Genomic DNA, 20,483 nt, shown 5'->3' with positions numbered 1-20,483 from the left:
CATTCTCAGGGAACCTCCAATTGCAGAAAGAAGACTGACACAAAAACAGACAATCACCATTAAATTTTATAAAAGCTAATACTTAAAGAGATCGCTATGGACACCAGGCAGGGACGCCTGCCCCAGCTTGGGGTGGGAGTGAATGTGGGAGGGGATAGTGTGTTCAATGAAGGTTTTCTGCAGGAGATGAGCCTACTTTTTGCAGCAGACTCCTTGTCCATAGCCAACCAGGCTGTCAAAAAAAGGAGGAGAAGTTTCTCCAGGAGAACAGCTTCTTCATTTTCGAGTGTAAGCAGTCAGATTTCTTTTTTTTTTTTACAAATGTATTTGAACTTATATATCCAAATTAGTATTGTTCCCTGCCAAATCACCACTCTGGGAACCGTACACTTATTCCAGTGATGCGTCTAGTGCTGAAAGCGTTTTGAAACTCCTCTATGGGAGTTATTTTTCAGCCAGTCGGTTTATGGGTCACCTAGGGAAACCAGTCACATTATTTTATAGTCATGCCTCATTTTTCACCTAAAACGATATAACAAGATTTGATCACCCACTTTATTCATTAGACATGGCTCCAACCAATTTTCGTCTCTTTCCAAAGTTCACATCTATTCTCAAAGGATGAAATTTGTCATGACTGAAGACTTTCAAAGAAAAGTGCCACAGACTGTAAAGACAGTTGCTGAAAAAGAGTTCCAGAAATGTTAGTGCAGCGTCAACATGGTTTGAATACATGCGCTGCTTCCCAGGGTGCTTGTCTTGAAGGAGAAAATATTAATTTAGATGAAAATATTCTACTCTCGCGTAACTGTTGAAAATGAGTTACATTTTGTACTGTTCAAGCACACTGCCCTGAAAAGAAGAATTTAGAAGACAGGTCATGATGAGGGAGATTCTGGCATGCTGCTTACCTTCTACAGTTTACCACAGAGGCCTGGGAATTCAGTTCTCTTCCATCCCGATAAACATCTCAACATGTTTCAGTGCATTCAGAAATTGTGCACAGTAGGAAGGTTTGTGAAAACCCAAGTAGACAAAATGACCCTGAGCTTGGAAAGGAATCCTATCAGCTCAAAGCCACAAGAAACAAAAACCTAGATGTTTAGCCTGTACCCACCTCAGCTCCAACAGATCATTCCAGGATTGCAAGGAGGCCAGAAAATGGAGCTGGGATTCCGTAAGTGGGTGGGGATGGGGAAGGACCTTTTGCATTAGTAATAAAACTATTATGTTACACTGCTCCCATGAGGACTTTGGAAAATACATTTTGTGGAGCACAATGAAATTCACTTAAAAATGAAGCAAAAGGGAAATAAATGTAGAAAGCTCAGAGGGAATCAGGAATAAGGTTGGCTCCTGTCACAGAAGCTAGCTGCCTCTCTGTGTTGGGCCATGCAGTTGATGCCAAGCCCTCTGAGTTCAAATCCATGAGAAATACCCTCATCACACAGTTCAGCATAGCCAGTTACCCTGTAAGTAATGAAGAGAGTAAATAATACCTGCCTTAAAGATTCATATGAGGAGATGAAGTAAAATTTGGGAAGTATTTATCATAGTGCCTGACATAAGTGTTTAGTAAACAAAAGATTCTGATGATTCTAATAATGTTTATGGTTATTCCAAACTCTGAAGCCAGGGGAAGGCAGAGGGGATGGTCTTCTGTGCCTGCCACCACCTCCCATTACATCTCTGTCCATACATTATCCCTTGAATTTGATCTGTGAGGCAGAGGTTCACAGTTGCTGTGTCAGTCACGAGCCCATTGATCTGCGGCCTTCACCTCATTGGAGCTGTGAGCTAGCAGTGGGTAGTTGAAGATGAGTATTTTAGGATGGATCTGAGGGATGGTTAGCTGGCCCATGCCAGTGTCATGCTGTAGACCAGAAGTTTCAAGAGATGTATGCTGGCATTGCTGTGAACCTCCTGGACTACCTGGATTTTCTCATTCAGTAAGCATTGCTGAGCACTCTTTATGTGCCAGGAAGTGTGAGATGGTTGCAGGTACAAAAATGAATCAGACAAAGTCTTTGTTTTCAGGATTCATGCCAGTGGAGGAGAATTTATAAGTAGTTATAAAAAATATGGTTCGAATACTGGTGTATTAGCTTCCTGTTGCTGCTATGACAAATGACTCCAAACTGGGTGGCTTAAAACTACAGAAATGTATTTTCTCACCATTCTGGAGACCAGAAGTCTGAAATCAAGGTGTTGGCAGGGTTACACTCTCGCCAAATCTCCAAGGGAGAAGTTCAGGGAATCAAAGGAACACAGAGCCACTCAACCCCACCTCAAAGGGGAAGGGAAGACCAAGGATGTCTTCTCTTCCCAGGCAAGGTAATTTCTGAGCAAGTACAGATGATAAAGAGGAATCAGGGAGAACTTTGCTGAAAGTGAAGTGAGGGTGGAGGCAGGGTACAATCACTGATTTAAAATGCACATACCTGATACCTAATACCAATGCTGTCCTATTTAAAGTACGCTAACAGTAATGACCGACAAGATTCCAGACAAGAAGGTTCCAGAGCTCCATTATCCACAGTGCTTCTGTAGACTCCTGACATAATGTCAAATGGAAGACAGGCCATTTGGTGGCTCCTTACCAAATAACTTAATTCATAGTGATGGGTTGGAATGGAGGACTTTGATTCAAATCTCAGTTGTACAATTTATTGTACAATATCATGTATTCTGGGCTTCCCTGGTGGCTCAGATGGTAAAGAATCTGCCTGCGGTGCAGGAGACGGTTTTGATCCCTGGGTCAGAAGATCCCCTGGAGAAGGGGATAGCTACCTACTCCAGTATTCCTGCCTGGAGAATTCCATGGACAGAGGAGCCTAGCAGTCCATGGGATTGCAGAGTTGGGCAGGACTGAACGACTAACACTTTCATATTTTTCATCATGTATTCCGCTTAACTAAAGCTCAGTGTTTGCACTTGTAAAATGGAATCAATTCTAGTATCTGCTCTGTTGGGGGGTTTTATGATAAATAATTTAAATAATGAGCATACCAAATTTTGGGGAACTATAAAGTGCAATTCAGATGAGGGTTTCACTGTTGCTTTAGGAGAGTCACACCATGATGACTTTTTAACCCTATTTTTTTAAATTTTTTAATTGAAGGATAATTGCTTTACAGAATTTTGTGGTTTTCTGTCATACATCAACAGCAATCAGCCATAGGTACACCCACGTCCCCTCCCTCCCAAACCTTCCTCCCATCTTCCTCCATATCCGACCCTTCAGCCTGTCTGACTCAGGGAGCTCAATCATAGTGACTTTTGACTTAAGCCTCCTGCCAAAACAAATCTCAATGTCCAATTTTATCTATCATCTTTCAAAGTCCAAAACTCAGATGTACTAAAGAATAACCAAAAAGTAAATATATCATGCCATTTTGAGGATCTTAGTGGTATATCCATATTACCCCTTTTACATTAGAATTTTGTTTCAGTATAACTTTTTTTTTTCAGTGTAACTTTTGATGTCAGACAGACACGAGTTAGATTCCTAGATATGCTATTTATTAGCTGTTTAATCTTGAGCAAACTGTCTGAACTTTTTTTTTCTTTACTCATTTGCATAATTAAAATAATATGTCACAGAGGTGTCTTTAGAAAATAATAAGATAATGTGTAGGAAGTTACCTTACACAGTGCCTCACACATAGTCATAATGAGCAGGTTGCTACACTGAGTAGTAGGGATTTTGATGAGAAATACAGACACTATCAACTTTACTTTGCATATAGTCCCCCAGGCAGCTCCCACCTTCTCAGTTTCACTTCTCTTCTTCCATTTGGCCAGTAACATATCAAGATGCTCCATACCTATTAGTCTATAAATTTCAGAACAGAAATGGCTTTCTTACAGAGCGAGTGTTTCATGCACAGGTCCTGGGGTAGGGTGGGGGACCTGCTCTACATAATTTTAGGTTTCTGAAATATATGATCAGCTTGATACTCAATTATCTCAAAAGAATACAGCACCACGCCCCCAAATCAGCAAAATTGTCCCCAAATGGCTCAGTACTAACCACAGTGTTTGGTATTTGCACACCAAACACTCATGAGGTCCACTCTTTAGGGTTTTAGGGTAGCGGTTCCAGTATAAGTTGGTTGGGTCTGCTTGCTGCAGCAACTTCTCCTGAATGACATTTGAGGGGTGATTTTACCTGCCAATATGTGCAGAGCATTTTCTCGTTGCTCAGTATTGGACTGTGCATTTGGGGCACACACAAATGTATGAGTGGTCTCCAGCTCCCTGCAGAGCTTGTCGTCCAGTGGGCATTGCAAGACTGTGGCAGCGCCCCTGTAGATTGTCACTGGGAGTCCAGGGAGAGGAGTACTGAGAGGCAGTCAGAAGCTTCCAGGGGAGATGTGTCTGAGCCAAGTCCTGAAAAGGATGGTGAAAAGGAAGCCTGGAAAAAGTGAAGGCATTCCGTGTAGGGGCAGTGGCAAAACGAGGAGGCCATTGTGGGAAGCAAGCCCATAGGCTTCAACTTTGGATAGAACTCCATAGCAGAGAGAGGAGAATGGCAGGGCAGCCTGAGATGAGTTATCACCACACAGGTCCTCAACATTGAGGCTTTCTGTTATACACGGGTCAGCCTGAGACCTAGTCTGAGAATTGTCTTATTATCCCAGTGGGAATCGGGAGTCTTAGAGACATGAGCCAACAAATGTAGAAAGCTATTTATAAGGGGGCTAGAGTATTTGTCCAGTAACATATGAAGGCTCTATCAGTTTGCTAAGTCTGTCTGGCTTTAACCAGCAGATTATATGGCATGTGACCATCTGTATATGACCTGATGGTTTCATCAGGGCAAGTTTTAAAAACTTGGGTTGGTTGATCTGAATCCATATTGTAGAATGAATGATGCACAGTTCACTAAGCTAGATCACATGTTTATTTACCAAAAAGAGTGAGAGAGAGAGAGAGACGTACAGTGCATACAGTGCAACTGTACTGTTCCCCCTCATTTTAGTCACTCAGTCGTATCCGACTCTTTGTGACCCCATGGACTGCAGCACACCAGGCTTCCCTGTCCATCACAGACTCCCAGAGCCTACTCAAACTCATGTCCATAGCATTGGTGATGCTATCTAACCATCTCATCCTCTGTGGTCCCCTTCTCCTCCTGCCTTCAATCTTTCCCAGCAACAGGGTCTTTCCCAGTGAATCTGGTTCTTCACATTAGGTGGCCAAAGTGTTGGAGTTTCAGCTTCAGCATCAGTCCTTCCAATGAATATTCAGAACTGATTTCCTTTAGGATTGACTGGTTGGATCTCCTTGCAGTCCAAAGGACTCTCAAGAGTCTTCCCCAACACCATAGTTCAAAAGCATCAATTCTTCAGTGCTCAGCTTTCTTTATAGTCCAACTCTCACATCCATACATGACTACTGGAAAAACCATAGCTTTGACTAGATGGACCTTTGTTGGCAAAATAATGTTTCTGCTTTAAATATGCTGTCTGGGTTAGTCATAGCTTTTCTTCCAAGGAGCAAGTGTCTTTTAATTTCATGGCTACAGTCACCATCTGCAGTGTTTTTAGAGCCCCCCAAAATAAAAGTCTCTCACTGTTTTCATTGTTTCCCCATCTATATTTTCCATGAAGTGATGGGACCAGATGCCATGATCTTTGTTTTCTGAATGTTGAGTTTTAAGCCAACTTTTTTCACTCTCCTCTTTCACTTTCATCAAGAGGTTCTTTAGTTCTTCTTTGCTTTCTGCCACAAGGGTGGTGTCCTCTGCATATCTGAGGTTATTGATATTTCTCCCGGCAATCTTGGTTCCAGCTTGTGCTTCATCCAGCCTGGCATTTCACATGATGTACTCTATATATGAACTAAATAAGCAGGCTGACAATATACAGCATTGATGTCCTCCTTTCCCTATTTGGAACCAGTCTGTTGTTTCATGTCCAGTTCTAACTGTTGCTTCTTGACCTGCATACAGATTTCTTGGGAGGCAGGTCAGGTGGTCTGGTATTTCCATCTCCTGAAGAATTTTCCAATTTATTGTGATCCACACAGTCAAAGGCTTTGGTGTAGTCAATAAAGCAGAAATAGATGTTTTTCTGAAACTGTCTTGCTTTTTCAGTGATCCAGCAGATGTTGACAATTTGAACTCTGGTTCCTCTGCCTTTTCTGTATCCAGCTTGAACATCTGGAAGTTCATGGTTCATGTACTGTTGAAGCCTGACTTGGAGAATTTTGAGCATTACTTTGCTATCCTGTGAGATGAGTGCAGTTGTGCAGTTGTTTGAACATTCGTTGGCATTGCCATTCTTTGGGATTGGAATGAAAACTAACCTTTTCCAGTCCTGTGGCCACTACTGAGTTTTCCACATTTGCTGGCATATTGAGTGGAGCACTTTCACAGCATCATCTTTTAGGATTTAAAATAGCTCAACTGGAATTCCATCACCTCCACTAGCTTTGTTCGTAGTGATGCTTCCTAAGGCCCACTTGACTTCACATTCCAGGATGTCTGTCTCTAGGTGAGTGATCACACCATTGTGGTTATCTGGATTATGAAGATCTTTTTTGTATAGTTCTTCTGTGTATTCTTGCCACCTGTTCTTAATATCTTCTGCTTCTGTTAGGTCCATACCATATATGTTCTTTATTGAGCCCATCTTTGCTTGAAATATTCCCTTGGTATCTCTGATTTTCTTGAAGAGATCTCTAGTCTTTCCCATTCTTTTGTTTTCCTCTATTTCTTTGCACTGATCACTGAGGAAGGCTTTCTTATCTCTCCTTGCTATTCTTTGGAACTCTGCATTCAAATAGTTATAGCTTTCCTTTTCTCCTTTGCCTTTAGCGTTTCTTCTTTTCTCAGCTATTTGTAAGGCCTCATAGACAACCATTTTCCTTTTTGCATTTCTTTTTCTTGGGGATGATCTTGATCACTGCCTCCTGTACAATGTCATGAACCTCCGTCCATAGTTCTTCAGGTATTCTATCAGATCTAATCTCTGAATCTATTTGTCACTTCCACTGTATAATTGTAAGGGATTAGATTTATGTCATACCTGAATGGTCTAGTGGTTTTCCCTACTCTTCAATTTAAGTCTGAATTTGGCAATAGTGAGTTCATGATCTGAGCCACAGTCAGCTCCCGGTCTTGTTTTTGCTGACTGTGTAGAGCTTCTCCATCTTTGGCTGCAAAGAATATAATCAATCTGATTTCCAGATTGACCATGTGGTGATGACCATGTGTAGAGTCTTCTCTTGTGTTGTTGGAAGAGAGTGTTTGCTGTGACCAGTGCATTCTCTTGGCAGAAGTCTGTTAGCCTTTGACCTGCTTTGTTTTGTACTCTAAGGTCAAGTTTGCCTATTTACTTCAGGTAGCTCTTAACTTCCTACTTTTTGCATTTCTATAACAAAGAAGACTTCTTTTTTGGGTGCTAGTTCTAGAAGGTCTTGTAAGTCTTAATAGAACCATTCAACTTCAATTTCTTCAGCATTACTGGTCAGGGCATGGATTTGGATTACTGTGATATTGAATGGTTTGCTTTGGAAATGAACAGAGATCGTGCTATCATTTTTGAGATTGTATCCAAGTACTGCATTTTGAACTCTTTTGTTCAAAAGATGGGAGAGAGGCACAGTGCAGCTGTGCTGTTTCCCTAGATCTCAGCGAAGGGGCTGGGGTCGTCCATGACCTTTTTTTTCCTCTTGTTACTTTAGTCTGTCACTCTGACTTTTCACTCGTCACTTTTCTACCCCACACTGAAGTTCACCTTCTGGAATGAGCACCTTGAAGACCTCTCTGCTTCTATCTGCAGTTACCCAGTGCTTCTCTAGGAAGCAGCACAAGCTTTTGGCCTCAACCACACAGACAAACCAGCTCTACCTCCTTCACTATTGCTACTTCTAGTTCTGTTCCTTTGTGTTCCTGCACAAGTCTGTGTGCTGTGGAAACTACCTGAAACGTCAGGTCCCAGGCAGAGGTTCGCTGTTGTGCTTTGGGACGTCCTCTGTGATGGTGGGAGGAATTTTATAGTTGAAGTTGGTCTCCACGTGAGGATTGCTTACTTGACTACTGCCTGGAAAACCTCACCTCTGTTCATCAGGGATCCTATTCACCAAAGTCCTTTAACTCTCACTATTGACAACTTAGCCACTCAGACATTTGTTAACTATCCACCATACTTCATTCCAGGCTCTGAGGTTACAGAGGAACAAGTTCTGTCTTTCTCCTCATCACTGAGCAAGGAAGGATGCTTATTTGTGTATGGACTGTGTTATTTAGTGATAAGAACCAAGGGCAAAGGAAAGATGAGTGTGTTTGGGGTCCACCTAAGGGTCTCTGTCTCTCACCAGCCACCCAACTGCAAAGAAATCAGCTGTCACTGGAGTTGGGCTTTCTCTCTCTTTTTTAAACCATTTATTGTATTAGTTTCCTGGGGCTGCTGTAACACACAGTACCATAAAGTAAGTGGCTTAGAACAACAGAAACTTATTCTGTCACAGTTCTGGAGGTTGACAAGTCCCAAGTGCAGTGGGTTGTATAGGCCCAAACTCATATACTTTCCACTTGGACAACATCGATTTGAGAGTCACCTGGAATCTATTGCCTCTTAATTTTCTCCAAGTTAAGACACACTTGATTATCCAAAGGAGCCATACAGCCTATTCATGAGCTTTGGCATTAAAACTGGCATGAAAGCCTGCCTTCCAATATTAGTTGTGAGACTCTGAGCACATCATTTATTCTCTAAGCCTCAGTTTCCTCATCTTTAAAATGGGGATGATGAGGATATCTGTATTACAGGGTTGTTATTTGCATGTTACTTGCATGAGAACCTGCATGAAAGTCCTATGATAAGCCCTTTTTCTGATCTCCTTTAATCTTATCGACAACTCTTAACTAGATCTCTGTTTCACAGATGAGGGAAATAGAGGATCACTGATTTGTTCAAGATCACCATGATACTATAAATTATCAGGAGTAAGGATTCAAACCCAGATTTCCACTGTGCTAAATTCTTCAAGGAAATTAATTTTAATAGAGTTATCTAGAACTCTATTCCCAAATCTTTTGTGTCTTGTGGTATAACATTTGATTTTTATGAAGCCTTGTTCTTACTTAAATCTTAAGGCCCAGCACGAGTCCTACCTCTGCCCACTTGAGCTGCTGTTTATCCCAGGAGTTCCCATAAATGATGTAGAGTCGAAAAAATGCTCACATTTCTTTAGATTCCTGTTTTAAAAGCTATTTCTTGTTGAGTACTTGCCATTCACATGGCCACCTGTTAGAGTAGGAGTGTAGGCTCTGGGGCCTGATTGCCTGTGTTCAAAACCTGTCTCCACACTTTCCCAGCTACTTGACCTTGGGCGGATGACATAACCTCTGTATCCTAAGGTAGGGGCTGAGAAAAATGGTATTGATCTTGTAGGGTTGTTGTGAAGATTGAGTTGATGCTTGTAAAGCTCTTGGGATACTGCCCAGCACGTCGAGACCTATTGCAATGCTCTCCTGCTGCACACAGCCTTTAAAGCTGTGACATTGTCCCTGTTTTACAAATAAGGAAACTGAAACCAGAAAGGTCGTACACAGCAGGAAGCTGGCAAAGGCAGGACTCAGACCCAGGACTGTCTGACCCCTTCCTTTCCCTTTTCCCTTCCCTATTGTAGGTGTCTATCTGACTGACCCATAGCATTGATCCACTCCTGCCTGGGCCTTCTGCTCGAGAGATCAAGGCATGTGTTCAGTTCAGTTCAGTTCAGTCGCTCAGTCGTGTCCGACTCTTTGCGACCCCATGAATCGCAGCACACCAGGCCTCCCTGTCCATCAGCAACTCCTGGAGCTTACTCAAACTCATGTCCATCGAGTCGGTGATGCCATCCAGCCATCTCATCCTCTGTCATCCCCTTCTCCTCCTGCCCTCAATCTTTCCCAGCATCAGGGTCTTTTCCAATGAGTCAACTCTTCGCATGAGGTGGCCAAAGTATTGAAATTTCAGCTTCAGCATCAGTCCTTCCAATGAACACCCAGGACTGATCTCCTTCAGGATGGACTGGTTGGATCTCCTTGCAGTGCAAGGGACTCTCAAGAGTCTTCTCCAACACCACAGTTCAAAAGCATCAATTTTTCAGTGCTCAGCTTTCTTCACAGTCCAACTCTCACACCCATACATGACTACTGGAAAAACCATAGTCTTGACTAGATGGACCTTTGTTGGCAAAGTAATGTCTCTGCTTTTTAATATGCTATCTAGGTTGGTCATAACTTTCCTTCCAAGGCGTGTGTTAGAAAGATGGAATAAGTCTTTGCCAATATCTCTGTTTTGGTTGTTTATGTAACATTTACTGAGTGGCTAGTCTATAGCCAGGCATGTTGATAAGCACTTTACATGCCTTTCTTCATTGATGTCAGAACCTTTAAAGGAAATTTTGCTATCCCTACTTTACAGATGCTCTGGCTCAAAAAGATCCCATAGAAAAAGATGTCCTTCTCTCTTTCAGCTTCTTCACAGCTGCACATCCTAGTTTGGCTAAGCCATGTAATTGGAAACATCCTTAGTGATGAGACAGAAAACATAACATCACTGTTCCTCTGTTCTTCTTAAAAGTCAATAAATCCACCACGTTTTTACTGTTTGATAGAGGGTCAATCACTGACTACCACAAAACTCCAAGGGACACAGGAAATCCTGCTTGTGTTTCCATTTTCTACCACAAGAGGGAAACATACAACCATAAATGATTTGAAAATAAAGCCATTCTTTAGATAGCCCTCTTTTTACCAAGAATGGTGGGTGCCATACTATGGTTACCTAGACAAGGTGACATTCCACTGGAAATGGTCCTGCGGCTAGGAGTTGCAAGCCGCCTGCTTGGTTCAGAAATCCCAATCAGTGGACCAGAGCTATTGCTGTCACAGTAAGAAAACAGCAATTGGCTGGATTTTCAAGCAGTTGTTAGGTTGCACCATTCTAGGGCCAACTGAGAGTAAAATGTGAATTTGCCACCAAGGTGGCCAAAGTATTGGAGTTCAAAAGCAGGACACACAGTCAGGATGTGTCCCCACAGAATCCAAGAATTTCCCAGGCAGACCTAGGCTCTTTGGATCTCCCCTACAGAGAAAACGTGATGGAAGAGATGTTTGGATGTTGGTTTGCCTTTCCCTGTGAGATCGGGGGCCTTCCCTGCAATCACACTGTCAGATGAAATTGCTACTGAAAAATGACTTCCAGGCAAGCATTTTCAAGCAGTATGTGACTCTCAGCACACAGAATGCTGGGAAAGCTATGTTCATTCGAGGAAGGAAAGGCATCAATAGAGAGTGTGTTTTCAGGCCTCTATATATCAGGATCTGTCTATATTCTAAGATGTGAGATCTCCAGGTTTTCCCAGATCGCCTAACTTCCAGTGAGGGCGTTGTGTCTCCCTGCACTTTGCGAGCCTTGTAAACACATTCCTAGGTCATACCAGGACTGCCCAGGAGGAAGCAGGCTGTGGGAATGTGTCTGAGAGTGCCGGGTGCCATACTGTGGTCACCTAGACAAGGTGACATTAGCTCAAATGGTAAAGAATCTGCCTGCGATGCAGGAGACCAGAGTTCGATCCCTGGGTTGGGAAGTTCCTCTGGAGAAGGGACTGGCAATCCACTCCAGTATTCTTGCCTGGAGAATCCTATGGACAGAGAAACCTGGTGGGCTACACAGTCCATGGGGTCACAAAGAGTTGGACATGACTGAGTGACTAACACACACTTTTTACCAAAGGATTTTGATACATAATTCTTGGTAACTAGACAGAATATGGGAAAATATTCTATTAGCTCCAAATGAATATTCTTCAGGAATTTAAATGAAAAAAAATCTGAGGATGCTCCAGAAGGAAATAAGATAAAAATACATATAAAAATTGTATGTGAACTATATACATTGGTTTTTTTTAGGTCAGAATGATTAAATATTGGTGATTTCTTATTAAACAGGAGTCCTCTTGACATGTACTTTTTCTATGAAAGTTAATTCCTAAACCTTGAGCATCTTCACGGTGGGGAGATTGTTTTTAGATTCAACCACGCAAATTAAGAATGGCACTTGTGGAGTGGAAAACACCTTCTAAAAATTTTCTCTTTCCTCTGAGCACTCAGAGCACACTACAAGCTGTCATATTTTACTTCTTTTTGAAATGACTTGTTGACCTATTTGTCTCTCCGTTCAGACCAGAAGTTCAACAACCTGAATCTGTCATCTTCGTGGTCCACGGTGCCTGATGATGTCACTGGAGAAAGTCCGTTTACATAGTAACCGTTGGACACAGGGGTGGGTCAGCGGAGGGCCAGCAGAGTGATGGATGCTAAAGGATGTACACGCTTCCAGGCAGCACTTCTATTTGTTTTTAACATCAAAATATGCTTCAGGGTTTGGTTTTTAAAAAATAATTTTGTTTATTTTTGGCTGCACTAGATCTTTGTTAGTGCACATGAGCTTCTCTCTAGTTACGGCAAGCAGGTGGCTGCCCTCTCGTTGCGGTGCGGACTTCTCACTGCGCGGGCTTCTCTTGTTCTGGAGCACGGGCTTTAGTACACTCGGGCTTCAGTAGTTGGGGCTCTCAGGCTCTAGAGCAAAGCCTCAATAGTTGTGGCTAAACGTGGGCTTAGTTGTTCCCAGGCATGTGGGATCTTCCCAGATCAGGGATCAAACTCATGTCTCCCACTTTGGCAGGCAGATTCTTTACCACAGAGCCGCCAAGGAAGCCCAGGACTATTTTTTGAACCTGAGATTCTGTACAGCTCTAAGTAAACCATCTGGTCCTCATAATTCTTCTGGCATTATACCTTTAGAGCTTAAAGTAGTTTCCCCTTTTCTTTAAAAGACATTTCCTAGCTCTTTTAAAACAGATATACTCATAGATAGGTATTAAATGCAGCTGTATATTTTCAGATTGATTGAAGGCAGTCATAAAAGCTAACTCTAAAATAGGGCTCGCAGGGTAGAACCAGCCAGTGCTAAGCTTTTTTCATTTGTTAACTCATCGTATCTTTATACAACACACCTGTGCAGTAGGTACTGTTTCTTTGCTTTTTTAAAACTCTCTTTACAAGATGCATTTTTAAAGAATAATTGAGGACTAAGTGACATATAACATGGTATTAGTTTCAAGTGTACAATCTAATGATTCGATATTGCAGTCTTGTCAAATGATCACCACAGTTAAGTCTAAGGAGGTACAATTTTCAATCCCCACTTCAAAGATGAGAAAATGTGGGAACTGAGAGGTTCAGTACTTTGCTTAAGAGCTGCTTTTGGTTGGCTGAGGATCTCAGACTGTGAAGGCAGGGGGTTTCTTTTCTTCCCCTTCTTGCCGGGATGGGACAGCAGGTGGAGCCTGCCTCATCCTGGCAAGTGGAGCCATGCATTGCAGAGCCCCATTCAACACAGTGAGGAGCTATAGGTGTGGCAAGTAATAGAAACCCAGTCTGTTAGAGGGAGCCTCTAAGAGGACTGTGTCATAAGGCCAGAGGGTCTCCTGAAAGCCAGGGGGCAGGGTGGGCACATGCGCCTTACAAGAATCTGAAGCAGGAGGAGCCCGGGCAGTTAGCCTCAGACTCTACTCTGTTTATCTTAGCATGTTAGCTTTATTTTCCTTCCTCTCTGCTGACTCAATTGGCAGTGTAAGTTGGTGGGGTTTGTGTGTATGTGTGTGTTTATGTGTGTGTCTGTATGTGTGTGGATGAGATCTTAGTTATAAATTCATTTACTCAAACTCCTATGAATATTACAAGTTTAGAGATCAAATATGTTTGTTTACTTTTTGAACCCTTTGTCTAACAAGCAAAAGTGTGAAAATATTCCCGTTGCTCTCATGTAATCTAATAATGATAATCGCAGATACTTGGGCAGGGTGCCCTACACCAGCACTGGTTTTAGAATTTTCTGTATATTGCCTCATTCAATGGTGACTGTGCCAAACACGTGGGGTGGGGGACTGTTGTTCTCCTGTTTTTCAGATATGGGCAGTGGAAGCCCAAAGAGGTTCAGTAACTTGTCTGAGGTCACACAGCCAGTGACTGGCAGAACTGGGTTCCAACTCCGTCAGTCTAGCCCTAAAGTCCATTCCCTGAAACACTGCAGTTAGCTGTCTGCATCTGAGATTTAAATATAAAAATATGGTACATTCAAAGTTTTCTTGACTTTTCCAATAATGTTTATAACTTTTATAAAATTCTCTTAAAATCATAAGCCAAAATAACTTACTCAACTATATATTGTAAATTGGTATCACAGGGCTGACCTGTTAGGCAAATTAATATCCCAGATTCTCTTAATGTACTTAAAATATAGATTTTCTCCAAGACTTATTACAAAACAGTAATACTATGTTTGGTTTATTTTATTATCTTTCTACTATGAGTTAGCTTCACGTTAATACTTAATTCTGAATTTTTTTATGTTAAAAAGTGCCCAATTCAAAAACCATTCTCTTATTCCAAGCAATTGGCTTTCCCTGGTGGCTCAGATGGTCAAGAATCTGCCTGCAGTGCGAAAGACCCAGGTTCACTCCCTGGGTCAGGAAGATCTCTTGGAGAAGGAAATGGCTACTCACTCTAGTCTTCTTGCCTGAAGGACAGAGGAGCCTGGCAGGATACTGTCCATGGGGTTGCAAAGAGTCAGACACGATTGAGTGACTAACACACACTTCCCCTGGAACTGGGGGTGACATTGACTGGAAATCTAACAGTGGTATTGCCCCAGTCCAGAACTCATGCCAACATGAGTCTCACAGACCACTTTCCCCAGTTCTCATGTCTCATGAGTCTGCAGTCCCTACTCTCTTGAGAAGATCCATCTAACTGATATTCTGCCTGAAACTACTCTGAATTCTTTTCCAATTCTGTGTATCAGGTCCCCAGCTCTTAGATGTGCCTGAGTGATCCAGAGATGGATCTGCATAATAGCTTTCTAATGTTCTCATTTATTCTTATGTCTGCCATTTAGAGTTCTATAGATATTCTCATGACATGAGGTCCCTGCCCCACAGCTTCTGAGTTTACCTGTCTTCCCAGTTCAAAGACTAACTAAATCTGACTGGTGCACTTTTGAGTCCTAATTCTAGATTCCTACAAGAGAAAATCTGAGTGATCCAGCTTCGGTCAGTTGTCTGCCCTTGATGATCATGGCCTGAGTCCCACAGTAGAAACATGGCCCTAGGAGCCCACTGTTGTCAGGTGGGGTCAGGGACAGTTCTTAGAGAAGAGAGTGAGCAGAAGGGGTCAGAGGAAAAAGAGGTTGTTTGAATAGTGTCTTCATGTTGGAGGAGAGTAACCTACAGGGCCCAAACTGGCCAAGGACTCAAGAGTTGAGGAAGTCTTATGTAAGAGGAGCAACTCTGGACAGGGTCACAGAGACCAGGATCCTCAGATCCACCTCAGCTGCAGAGGGAATCCTTTTTGCAAGCCTTGGTTAATCTTTTCCCAGTCTTTCCTCCTCCAAGCTATTTGGTACACTACTGGCAGCCAGGCAACTTTCAAAAAAAAAGCAGTTTGTATTCCTTCTGCTTAAAACTATCCATTGCTTCCGGTGCCTACAAACTAAACCTCACTGTGCTTCGTGAGACTCTATAACCTTGTCCCAGCTACTTCTCCAGCCTCGCCACAGCACTGCAGCCTCTTGAGAGCCACAGTCCTGTCCAGGGACCACTGGCACATCACTGAGGCCACCAGGTTTAGACGGCTCCTCTAACATGAACTTCTTAAGAACAAAGGTCCATTCACCTTTTTTTCTATCCTTACCACTCCTCAGCATGTGAATAAAAATTCATATCTTTATATCATTCTCTGGTTCACAAGGGTTTTCATAGACATTTGTTGTGAGGCAGGTATCATCATCCCATTTTCATCCTCAGGGCATGGAAGGGTGAGGGGCTAACATTTACTGATAATCTGCCGGATGCCAGACACAGGTCATAAGTGTTTTCATACATGTTGCCCAATTCAGTATTCAGAACAACCTTCATTGTGATCCCTAGCTTACAGACTCAGGTCAGTTAAGTGAATTGCTCAAGATTGTACCTCTCATATATTTTAGAAACCAGTATATTTTTTTTAATTGAAGGATAATTGCTTTACAATGTTGTGTTGATTTCTGCTCCACATCAACATGGATCAGCCATAGGTGTACATATGTCCCCTCCCTCTTGAACTTCCCTCCAGCCTCCTCCTACTCCATCCCACCCATGTAGGTTGTCACAGAGCACTGGGTTTGAGCTCCTTGGGTCAGGCAGCAAATTCCCTCTGGCTGGCTGTTTTACATACGGTAATGTGTATGTTTCAGTCCTGTCCTGTCCTTCCCCTACTGTGTCCACGAGTCTGTTTAGAGTCCAAGATTTGAGCCCTGGTTGTGTCTGGCTCCTGAACCTGTGGTCTTTGTATTATCCTGCAGTGTCTCCTCTGTGTCAGGCATTCATTGCAAGCTTACTTACTGTTGGTTGGAGAAATGAATGACTTTTCCCAGCTTGTGATTCCTGTCATTGGAATCACAGGTCATAAGTGTTTTCATACATGTTGCCCAATTCAGTGCTCAGAACAACCTTCATTGTGATCCCTAGCTTACAGACTTGGGTCAGTTAAGTGAATTGCTCAAGACTGTACCTCTACAGTTTAGAAACCAATATATATTTTCTTAATTGGAGGATAATTGACCCCAACACTTGGGCAGGCACCTGCAGCTTCACAAGCATAGGGTTTTGGCCTGGGGGGTCTGATGATCCCTGCTGCTTTCAGCCCAGTTAGTAGCTTACTTTCTAGTGCTTGTGCTGAAAGATAGGGTTACCAGTTCTAAATAATGTGCCCATGACTGTGGCATTTTCTAAAGAATAATTCTTGATGTGAAGAGGTGAATCTTTTCAGGCCTTGGGTCCCACTCTCCCATGAGCCCTGGGACATGGCAGTTAGCTATCCAGTAAACGTTTGTCAATGGAAAAAAAGAAAGAACAAATGAAGTATTGGCAAGTCTTCTGTTTCTGCTGTCTTCTACTAGAAAGGCATCGCTGTTGATTAGAGTGGAAACTGGAGTCTTTGCGAGGCTGGGAGCGAAGGGGTTCATAACTCTGCCATTGTGAAATTGATTGGACCCAAGACCAATGTGAAAGTTTCTTGTCTGAAGGGAATAATCCTTAAATCCCCCATATGGTTTAAATGTAATTTGTGTCATTGTGAAGGAGTACTGGCGAGGCAGGCAAATTCATTAGGCCAAATTGGGTTCGCTATGCTCGACAGTAACGTTTCTGAAGATGAAGTTCAACCTTTGCTGGAGAGCTCAAACAAATGAGTTTCTTAATAGCTGTCCCACTTAGTCTGAGCGTCTTTGGAAGCTTAATGTTTTTAATGCTTCTCCTTTTTTACCACACTTCACAGTCCATCTAACATTGCTGCTTCTGGTAATATTTTTATATGGGGTTGAGTTCTATAGTGTCCATAAAATTATGACTCAGGCCCATTTTTAGAATAGAAGCTTTTTTAGGGCAAGTATTATATCTTTTTGGTTTAGTTTTGCATGCTGACAAACACCATGCCAATGCATGTAGTTGGTGAAAACATTGCTCTTTGCTTTGAGTTACTGAACTCTCTCCTTTGGAGCCTTAGGCTTGACGTGCACTTGAATTGCTGGGTATTCATTGGCACGTGCAGGAGCCATGAGAGATGAGAGTCTTTCCAGTCCATGCCTCGCTGTGAAGCTGGCTCACGTGCAGTGAAGTAGAAAAGTGTATGTATCCATAAGGACATTCCATCCTGGAGGGGGTCTGGGTTCACCTAGTGACCCGATTCCCCAGGTTTCATACATAGGACTTCTCAATGCTCAAACGCTACTGTCTATTTCCATTAGTGTTAAATAATGTTTTAAATATGAAGATGCTCTATTGGAGAGGAATATTTAAAGCCTTGAAAGTGAGAGACCATCAAATAATGAACCCTGAAGTGGCATATCAGCTGTTTAGAGAGATAGGGCTGGAAGAGCACCAGCATTATGAAGTTTGCAATGATTCTTTTAAGCTAGTTTAGAATCAGAGTAGTTACATCTGGAATACTTTCTGTGTCAGTCAGTTTTTAGGTGGTGAGAAACCTGTACAAGGCCCAAGAGTAGGCTTAATTCTGGAGAAGTACAGCTTTTACAACAGTTTCGATGTGAAGCAATATTTTTAGAAACAAATTTTGGTTCGTACAAAAACACACCGATAAGCTGAGGTGTTCTAGTATCTGATATGGCCACTGTCTTAAAAACAAAACAAAACTGAAACAAGCATTTGCCATGCTTTGAAATAACACATGTCAGATCTTATGCTACAAATAAACTCACTTTGATGCTTGTGGGGCTCTTTTTGGTGTGTGTGTTGAACATCTATTTTTAATGTTCATAATTGTGCCTTGAGTCTTTATGATTTCTCGTTTTATGGAATTTATTTGCACTGACCATAAATTGTAAATAAAATAAGTAAATGTATGGGAAAAGCCCCTAAGAGAACATTACTCTCCTTAGCTCTGGATTCAGAAAGAGCTTCGAGAGAGAGTGGTCAACCACCAGCAGAGAATATGCTGGAATGTGTGAGCAGAGAAACTTTAGTGGGGATGTTGGAGCCCCTTGCAACCAAGCGTTCCTGAATCTTTGCTGGTTCAAGACCTCGTTAAGGAAACTACCAATTACTTGGTTGGTTGCTCTATTATTCCCAATGAAAAAACTGTTGAGTTGATATTTCAGAAATATGGCTCTATTATTAAATATGTCAAGACATATATACTGGTGTAATTTGTGAACCTATCAAAAACCAGAGAAAATTGGCCACCGATCTGAAAAAATACGAGTTTAAAAAGTGCATTTGTAGGAAGTTGAAAAACATTGGGTGTGTAGACTACTAAAGCAAGCTTACTTCACAAGAGTTTTAGTTTTAAAAATGCAATAAGGGGCAAAAATAAGCTATAAAATATAATTATCTTTTGACTGACTGGTTTTCAGCTTAATAGATGTGTCTTGTGAATGGTGTTAATGTTATATCTTGAGGTCCTGCTTGCAGATGGGCCAGCCCCATTTGCCATATGAAGGAGACCAGGCTCCCTTGGGAGCGGCCTGCTTTCTGCTCATGGCCTGTTAGTTCTCAGTCCTGTGTGAGCAGTGCCTGGAACAAAGAGGCATTCTTGCCTCACAGAAGGCTGTCTGCTCCTCCTAGGGCCTGTCTGCTTTTGGACCTGGCTGGACAAGTTAGTAGGAAAATACCCAGATTTTTGTTTTTCAAGGGATTACTACTTTTCCCTTGAAAACCTGACTTTTATGTGCACATCAAACTCCCCAGACATGTGGCATAACTAGTCTCAATTTACTTTCCGAGTCTCCTTAACAGGTTCGCCGAAACCTTGACAATGTTGTTGCTCACTTGCTCAGTCGTGTCTGACTCTTTGCGACCCTATGGACTGCTAGGCTCCTCTGTCCATGGGATTCTCCAGGCAAGAATACTGGAGGGGGTTGCCATGCCCTCCTCCAGGGGATCTCCACAACCCAGGGATTGAACCCAGGTCTCCCGCATTGCAGGCAGATTCTTTACCATATGAGCCACCAGGGAAGTCCTGTTTATCCCTGCTGCTGCTGCTAAGTCACTGCAGTTGTGTCCGACTCTGTGCGACCCCATAGACGGCAGCCCACCAGGCTCCCGTCCCTGGGGATTCTCCAGGCAAGAACACTGGAGTGGGTTGCCATTTCCTTCCCCAGTGCATGAAAGAGAAAAGTGAAAGTGAAGTTGTTCAGTTGTGTCCGACTCTTAGCGACCCCATGGACTGCAGCCTACCAGGCTCCTCCATCCATGGGATTTTCCAGGCAAGAGTACTGGAGTGGGGTGCCATTGCCTTCTGTTTATCCCTACTTTTCTATAAATTCAAGGGAATGACCAGCTGTTGATCATTCAGGGCATGTCTGTGAGTCTCTATTCTTCTAGAATTGAATACTATTTAGTTAAATCCTTGGTGGCCAATGAATAAATCTGTTCTGTTTGATGCCTTTTCTCCCTTCTAACTGGAATTGCATGTGGGAAGTAAAAAAAAAAAATCACTTGAGTATCAGATATTTGAGTATCAAAATGACGGTGATGAAAGGAAACCAGAGGTAACTGAGATCCGTCATTTCCATTTTAAGACTGACCTTTAATTTGCGAGATGGCATGAAACAACTTTAGCTTGCAGATGGCCTTATCAGAGATGACTGCCAGAGAGGCTCTGGTTTACGGGTGTCAGTAGCAGCGGGAGCCACACCAGGGTGTCTTGTTCACGAACTTGCTCCTTAGGACTGCACTTGCTTCGTCCTTGCCTGGCTCTGGGAGAGGAGTCTGGAAGCCACCTGGTGTTTGTAACTGAAGTCTGCTGCACGCAGCACCCTCTGGACCTGTCTCCACCCTAACAGGGGAATGAGGCAAAAATAATTGAAGGGTATTTGGCGTGGTTGTGGGCAGAATGTCCTCATCAAAACAACACTGAAGATCTG

The 20,483-nt window shown here is 42.6% G+C and overlaps 1 protein-coding gene across 1 annotated transcript in view; it reads left to right on the top strand.

The window, feature by feature from the left end:
* PGM1 (phosphoglucomutase 1) overlaps positions 1-20,483 on the top strand; it is a 65,289-nt gene that overhangs the window by 9,247 nt on the left and 35,559 nt on the right. The gene's annotated exons all lie outside the window — the stretch shown is intronic.

This window comes from Odocoileus virginianus, chromosome 5 (genome assembly GCF_023699985.2).
Source record: "Odocoileus virginianus isolate 20LAN1187 ecotype Illinois chromosome 5, Ovbor_1.2, whole genome shotgun sequence".
In the NCBI taxonomy this organism is placed as follows: Eukaryota; Metazoa; Chordata; class Mammalia; order Artiodactyla; family Cervidae; genus Odocoileus; species Odocoileus virginianus.
This window is presented reverse-complemented; position numbering and strand designations above follow the sequence as displayed.